Source organism: Aquila chrysaetos, chromosome Z (assembly GCF_900496995.4).
Source record: "Aquila chrysaetos chrysaetos chromosome Z, bAquChr1.4, whole genome shotgun sequence".
Lineage (NCBI taxonomy): Eukaryota > Metazoa > Chordata > Aves > Accipitriformes > Accipitridae > Aquila > Aquila chrysaetos.
The window spans coordinates 56,960,390-56,968,050 of NC_044030.1; the positions used below are offsets into that span (position 1 = coordinate 56,960,390).

General features: G+C 40.9%; 1 long non-coding RNA gene across 2 annotated transcripts; it reads left to right on the forward strand.

Moving 5' to 3' along the window:
- The first annotated feature begins 201 nt into the window (after positions 1-201).
- Positions 202-4,098, forward strand: LOC115336955. Of its 2 annotated transcripts, XR_003921996.2 has the most exons (4): positions 202-292; positions 896-955; positions 3,743-3,791; positions 3,934-4,098. It is a non-coding gene; the product is annotated as an uncharacterized LOC115336955 (long non-coding RNA). The 2 variants fall into 2 exon arrangements; XR_003921995.2 differs by having other exon boundaries at positions 225-955.
- The last annotated feature ends 3,563 nt before the right edge of the window (positions 4,099-7,661 follow it).

Genomic DNA, 7,661 nt, shown 5'->3' on the forward strand with positions numbered 1-7,661 from the left:
TAAAAATATAAAAAATAGATGTGTTTCGAAAGAAAGAAAAAGGCGGCGCGTCCGCGGGTCGCCGGCCTGGCGCTGCCAGGCGCCGCCGTGAGGGGCGCCGCCGGGCGCGCGGCCAGCGAGAGCGCCGCCGCCCGAGGGGGCGGGGCGGGGCCGGGCCGGGCCGGGCCGGGCCGCGCGCCGCGGGCGGCCGCTGGGGTGCCGCGGTCGCCGTGGCAACGCGGGCCGGGCCGGGTCGCCATCCCGCCCCGGCCCCGAGTCCCAGGTGCCGCTGAAGGTTGTCGTCGAGCTGCAGGTCCGCGGAGCAGGGTGTCCGGGGCGGCGGGGAGGGAGGGAGTAGCGGCGGGTCGCCCCAGGCAGCCGGTACGGGGGGAGGCAGAATCTCGTCACCGCCGTTATTCCGGGACCCAGAGGTGCCTCACCGTACGACACGGCGACACATACATGAACAGATGCGCACCCGTATACAGACCGTATGTGTGCGTACGTACGTGTATACACGTGTACTGTGAATACTTGTGCGCGTACATCTGTGACCGCGCCTTCAGTTCTAAGAGCTCCTGGGGAGCTGTCTGGTTTTTAACGGCTTGGTTCTCATCTGGGAATGGAAGTTCATGTAAAATGAGGCCATACCTTTGCAGTCATAATACCCCTGTGAAGATTAAAACGTGCCCTTGTTGTAGCCATAGATTCTCCTCCGTGGAGTTATGTAGCTCTTCCTCCAAACAGGAGGCGCTGGCTGGTTATTTGGGGCTGCGGGTATAAAGTCTCCTAGAAAGAGTATGCAAGGAAAAAGTTAGATTAAATGCGGGGTTTTTCTTGCTGTGTGACATTTATTTAATGAAGGGGATTACTGCTGTCGTGCAAATGGATGGTAGTAATATGTTGCTCATAGCAGGTCTCCTCATCAGATGTAAGAAAAAGAACAAAATGGTGGTTTTCATTTGTTCGTTTCCTTGTAAGTATCAAATGTTTCTCTTGTATGCAATGCTAAGGTCTGTGAAATGAGTCCCTGTTACACGAGATGATAAAAAAGAAAAGACCAAAATATGAAATGCATGAACTCCCTACTATAGATCTTAATCTGGCACCCTTTTGAGATTATCAGTAATAAAGCCAAGGGCCTACTGAGTCCCTTCTGAGATAGAGTCCTGTAGACTTGGACTAATGGATCTGTATAAGACTGGACTAAGCAGTCTCATGGGAATGGTTTGGGTTTTTTTTCTTTCCTAAGGTTACATGTCCCAGTGTGTTTCTGCCTAAGAGAAACATGACATTTTTCTCAGTGAGTGCATCTTGGGTCAACACAAAGAGGCAGAATGCCTTTCTCCTGTTTTCCCTCTCTTGTTTCATGAGAAGATGTGCTTTGAAAAGGTGACTTTCACTTGTTAGATGCCTTGGGCTATAAAGTCTAATGTCTCAAGCCTTGTACAAGCTGTAATTCATGTATAGTCTTATTTTTGTTTACAACTGATAGCTTATTCTTGTTTCACATGTATTTCAAGATAATAAGATAAAGTATTAGACCTATTCCTGGAATGGAATCGATTTTAACATTCCTTTAAAATTTCATGGGCTGGAGCTTTGAGAGCAGTGGTTATGAGAGGTCATCTCTCACATGGACAGTTCTTACCTAATCTCAGTAATGGCAACAGTGTATATGAGGGCAATTGAATTTACTCTGTTTCAGAATAATTCTATTTATTCTGGTTGTTCTGGAAGCAGTATGATACCTCGATTCTAATATGTCTATCATCTATTCAAGACTTTTGTCATTACAGCAGACGTGTAAATGAAGATCCAAATAAATGATTGACAGATGGTTTTCCTGTCATTTTACATGCTACACTGTCGTGGTTTAAGAGCTGTCCTGGCTCTGTCCCCTCCCAACTTCTTGTGCCCCTCCGGCCTTCTTGCTGCCTGGCATGAGAAGCTGAAAAATGCTTGACTTAGTATAAACACTACTCAGCAACAACTGAAAACATCAGTGTGTTGCCAACATTATTTTCATACTAAATCCAAATCATAACACTATGCCAGCTACTAGAAAGAAAATTAACTCTATCCCTGCCAAAACCAGGACACACACTAACACCAGGAACTGGTGAGAACAGGAGTCTTAAGTGTGTTTTTCCTGTACTCTACTGTATGCTTGTTGGTTATGATTCTGGTGAATGGTATTTTGTGTTTGAAAATTGTTTTTTAAAAAAATGGTCTAAGACGGAATGGCTATGTCTATTGACAAGCAAAACCATACTGAAGCCATTGCAAAATAGGAATAGACGAAGTTTACAGAAACAGTATCTTTCTTATCTATTTCTTTCAGACTTTCCTCCATTCTTTTTCAAACCACTCCCTCTACCTGTCTGTTTCTCTAAAATTCTTTGCATCTGGCTCACAAGAGGCCCTTCCTTGAGGGACATGATTACTTTCCCTTTCCCTTTATGGTTATTATTGACACAAGTGAAAAGCTATGTAGTTAATATGTCTGAAAGCTACAAGGTATAATTTTCATTAAGGCCTTTACCCTGTCTCAAGGCGAACACAGCCCTGAACACACAACTCTTCAGTGTCTCTGCAATAAAAGCCCATAGCCATCTTCTGACCAGAAGTGGGTAACAACCCACTTCTACAGAAGGGTAGTTTCTCGTACATTTACCTAGTCATAAGAGGAGCATCAAAGTAATTATCATGAAGTAGACGTTGTTAGATAAGTTCATCTTTTGTCTTACCTCACAGTAATGTGTTTTTGTGCCTGTGACCTTCGTAAATAGGTGTTAACTAGCACAAAGCAACACATTTTCTTAGGGAAAAAAATGACCTTGCACAGCCCTCTCAAAAAAAAACTATTGCCAAAATATTGTCTGAAAACACTGATATCATTTGAAGAAGGATGTTGGCACATTCGAAAGAAACAAAAAAGCAGCGAATATGGATAAAATAAGTGGGATGCAGCTGAGGGCAGCTTCTTTAGGTAGGCAGAATGTCTGGCATGAATGCCCAAATAAAATCAGTGGTAAAGTTCCCATTTACTTCAAGGGAGTCAGAATTTCACTCCAAGGCATGAGAAGAGTATCTTTGAATAACACATAATCCATTGTAGTAAAATAGACAAGACCTAAATACAGGCAAAGGCATTTGTTTCTTAAAAGACATTTCGTAGATGATATCTTAATTAATTTTGTTTTTATAAGATATTTAGGCAATCTTTATATGATACATAGAAACATACAGGAAAACTTCCTTACACCTTCTCATTTGTCTGTAATCCCTCTGGAAGATTACCTGTGCTTTGGTGCTTGCAGTTGGGGCTTTTAATTTTTTTCTTTTGGGGTGTGTCTCATAGGATTGGCCAAGAATTCAAGTGTTTTCCAAACATAAGTTTCATAATTGTACTTGTGGTTCTGCTGGTTTACAGTTCATAGAATTGCATTTATGGTACTGTAAGCATGACAATTTTTCCTACAAAGTATAGGCTGTTCTGATGTTGATGCAGACGTGAATGAATATGCAATTTCAGCTTTAAAGTATTTTTTCCAAAATATCGCATAACTTTAGAAATGTGGATGACATCTTAGAGTACACAAACATACAGTATTAGTTAAGTTTGATTTTGCTTAGTGGCAGCTTGACAGAGAATAGGGGAATTATTTTGAATAGGTATTAAAGTGTTCCTGTGAGTGCTAAGTTGTTAAATTAGTTGGTGTTGTAACGAATTTGTTTACTTCTTACTGTTTTCCTGAAGGTGTTTGAAAGTGCCATAGATCCTGCTGCAGTAACTGAAAGGCTTGAAAGTAAGTATGATTTTTAAAATTCTTGAGTAGTTGAAAAACTAAAAAATATGAAGTAGGTCCACGTATTCACATAGTCTGTCTGCCTGCTTGTCTGACTGTCTTTCTAAAGTATGTGATCTGATACACATTGTTCCCCTTATAGGTTGCTCTGAATTGCGTCATCTGAGTGTCAGCCTCTACAACTGCCCCTCGAGTCAATTACATGATTTTTCCGTTCTTAGACCAAGCTGTGTTCTGACACCTAGTGTAACACTGGGCTAACCTGACAGGTCTGCTTTTTATTTTTTCGATCAGCAATTCTTTATTTTGAAGTCTGTGACACGTCATGAATTTCATGACTAGTCAGTCTTTTAAAAGCCAAAATTTTATTTATTGTTTGTAGGGGGATGAGGGGAGAGAAAGAAATTATTTATAAAATGGTCTGTTTACATTCTGTTTCATCATTGCAAGTAACCTTTGGCCAGACTTTTTCAGTCATACCTACAGGAGCAGGTGTTGTATTAATTCATCCCTTAGCTTTAATTCAGTTAGCATTCCTTTGTCCTTGCTTGGTCTCAGGTTTTTGTCCTGGAGCAAGCCACTCCTGTAAAGTCAACAGAAGGTAAAGCCAGAAGCCACTGACTGTCCCATTGTCGTATAAATCCATCAGGTGTCAACCACAGAGAGTTACTTCGTGCTGATATTTCTTTTCTGTGTGTTTCTATTCTAATATTAATAATATTAAATCCTCCAGGAAACAAAGTAGAATATGGTCAATTAGAATGGACTAGCTCTACATCTTTCTCCTCTATCTTTTGTCAAGTCTTCTGTTTCCTTCGCTGTCCTTCCTCCATCCCTTCCTGTAAGTTTTTGATTAGTGTCCCAGGAGTAAACAGTAAATCTATTCTAACTATTCAGCCACAGTGCTATAATTTATTTTTTGTCTTCTGGGTAATGTAACAAAGTTTGAATTTACTCAGCTTGTGTCTTCAGGTAATAGGCAAGTAAATATTTTTCCACATGCTAGTTAATTTGAGACTGGAAAGGATATTAGTGGGTATTAGTTTTATGGCATGACCCCCAGCTTTCTCCCCCTCATAAATTTCAAGACCTCCTCCAACACTATTTCCTTCTACTCCATCATTTCCCATATATTCTTGGGTACACGGGGAGAAAAAAATCCCTCTTCTGACTAGACTCACTGAGTAATTTGTTATGACCAGTCATTTTGCTTTAGTTTCTTTACCCTGATTTTCATATTTCTAATAGTAGTCTAGTTTGCTAGTAACATTCAAAGAGAACACAAATAATAATGTAGAGTTCATCTTGACCGATAGTACTGTTGGTTTTCTACAGACTTCATATTGTGTGTATTTATAAGATGGGAAAAAAAGCAAATGGACACTGGCTGGCAGAGGAGTGCTGTTGTTAAGGTCACTGATTAATGGAGCATTCGTACACATTCTAAAACTGCAGGCAATTTGTTAAAATTGCTTATTGTTCTATTACAGCAAATTCAAAATATACTTTATGTTCCCTGTGTAATAAATATTGGTTGTACATTTTGTATTTATTTTTCAAAATGCTTTGCTTCAGATATTCATCTTTCCCTTTCTTCTTTGCTTTTTGCTTTTAAGGGTTGCTGATATAATAAAGGGTGATGTCATTCCAGGTTCAAAAACATTCAGTGATGCTGGAAAAAGGAGATGCAAGGACTCAAATGAGAGAATCTGTTATTACCTCTATGTAAAAGCCTAAACAAGGCCCCCCCCCCAAAAAAAGTGTGATCTGTGTTAATCCAGAGCGTGCTCATCTTCTCATATGATTACTTTCATGCAAGCTTGGTGGGTATCATGCTGTCATGTAGCTAATTGTAGTATATAATGCTTGTTTGTCCCCTCGGCATAGCAGATTTTCTCTGTGCTTGTCAGGACAGAAAAGACTGTTCAGTGATAAGTCTAAAAGAGATGAGACTGTTTTAAAAAGTGCTAAAGGATTTAATAGTTTCCTCAGCATATTCTGGCCCTGTAGAACACCTGTTCTGTATAGTACCTACATGTCTTTCTTGACTCAAACTTCAGGTGTCCCCCCACACACCTTTTTTTTTTTTTTTTTTTTGGCTCTGAAAAAATATGCAGCTTAGGGATTTTGCTTACTTCTTGTACAGTGGGATATGTTGTCCTCTTTCAACTTTCTAAATTAAATAAATATTCAGAAAAACTAAGTATATTACTATGAGAGGAACCAGTGCCTGCCTATGTCCTTACTACATAAGAAGTAAGACCCCATATGACAAACCTGACTATTTGCTTTCTTTTTGTAGTGTCAAAAGCTCACAAAAGCATTTTTCCTGGTGATTGTAAAGCTGGGATCCATTAGAAAGACAGTCCTTGCAAGCAATGTGACTAGAAAAGATGAAACTTTGAATAGGATCAAAAGTGTTACTCTCATTATTAACTTTTTCTGAAAATTTTCTTCCTTGTGCCATTGTTTTGTCTAGAAATCACCAAATTGCAGGCTTTGTTTTCAGTCTGATTAGAAGTGAACATGTGTCCTTGCCCCTGTAAAGACACAGAACCCATCCAAGTGAAGGCAGTAGCAGCTTTTATAGCATAGTATCCATTGTGGGCAGCTTAGTGTCTCATTTCAGGAAGGCAAAACCCTTGCTGTAGTTTCTAAGCAAGGTACTTGACAGTGTACCTTAGAGCTTGCCTCTTGTGGTGGGAGCTTAGGAAAGTGTCTTCGGTCTCTGGCTGTGCTACACATACCGAGCAGTGCTGACCTTCTCCATTCACTCAGAACACAGTTAATGCGCTTCTGAAGGAAGAGAAGAACTAGAGACAAGGGTGGTGTAGGGCATGAGAAGACTTTGTTATGGTAACATCCACGTGTGTGGTCCCAAGGTCACTTTATCTTGTCATGGTACCCTGGGATAGTTTGCTTCTTCCCCTCTGAATCTGTAGAGTCCCAAGCACATCTTCATCTTGTGAGAATAACCCAGGATAGTTCACCTCCCTCCCTCACCTGCACCCACCTTTGCACCGGTGCCAATGTTATGGCCAGCTGCAGAGCTTGGAATTCAGACAACAGCACCTGCATCATATCAGCAAGGTTGCTAGTGAACAAAACAGGACATAGCATAGGTATGATGTGTTAATCAATGCAAGTTTTCTTATCCACCCTCATGGTGCTTTCCTTTGAGCTTCACTCCCAAGTTCCAGTGTATCAGGTCCCCTTTTGATTAGCATTGATGTACCGGGGCTCCCACCGTGATAACGCCACTCTTTCATTAAAGCCAAAGCTTTCACTTGCTGAATGTTGTGCCTCATCCTTGAGGGATCTGCTCCTGCTTTTCGCTTCTAGCGTGTGGATGCTTAGTCCCTCAGTAGGTAGGACACTGGTCTCATGCTGTGTGGTTGGCTGGCCAAATTACATGATGTTCATTTACTACATGCTGGCTCTCTGGAGGGAATAGAGATGGCAACTGTCTTTCAACACTGTTTTATGATGACACTTTTGCTGAATAAACATTGGAATGTTGTAATCTCATATCAATCTTTTTTACTTTATTCCTGCAGGCAGCTGATTAGAATAATTAGTTGTTTGCCCAGTGAGGTGACTCCTGGTTATACTGAATGCACTGAGAAATCAAGTGGACCAAGATTGAGCGTGCTGTGTATAAACACATGCATTACACATACTTTGTAAAACATGCATTGTACATCGTCTGTATACATCCTCTGTCACAGCTTTGGACATTCTCTACTCTGTAACTAGGTAGTTTGCTTTCAAGCCTAGCAGTCATCTCCACCTCCAAAATATTTTAGGGCACTTGTGGTGGTTTGGAAAGTTAATGACAGCATCAAACTCCAGTGCTGCTCTGCTAAGCCA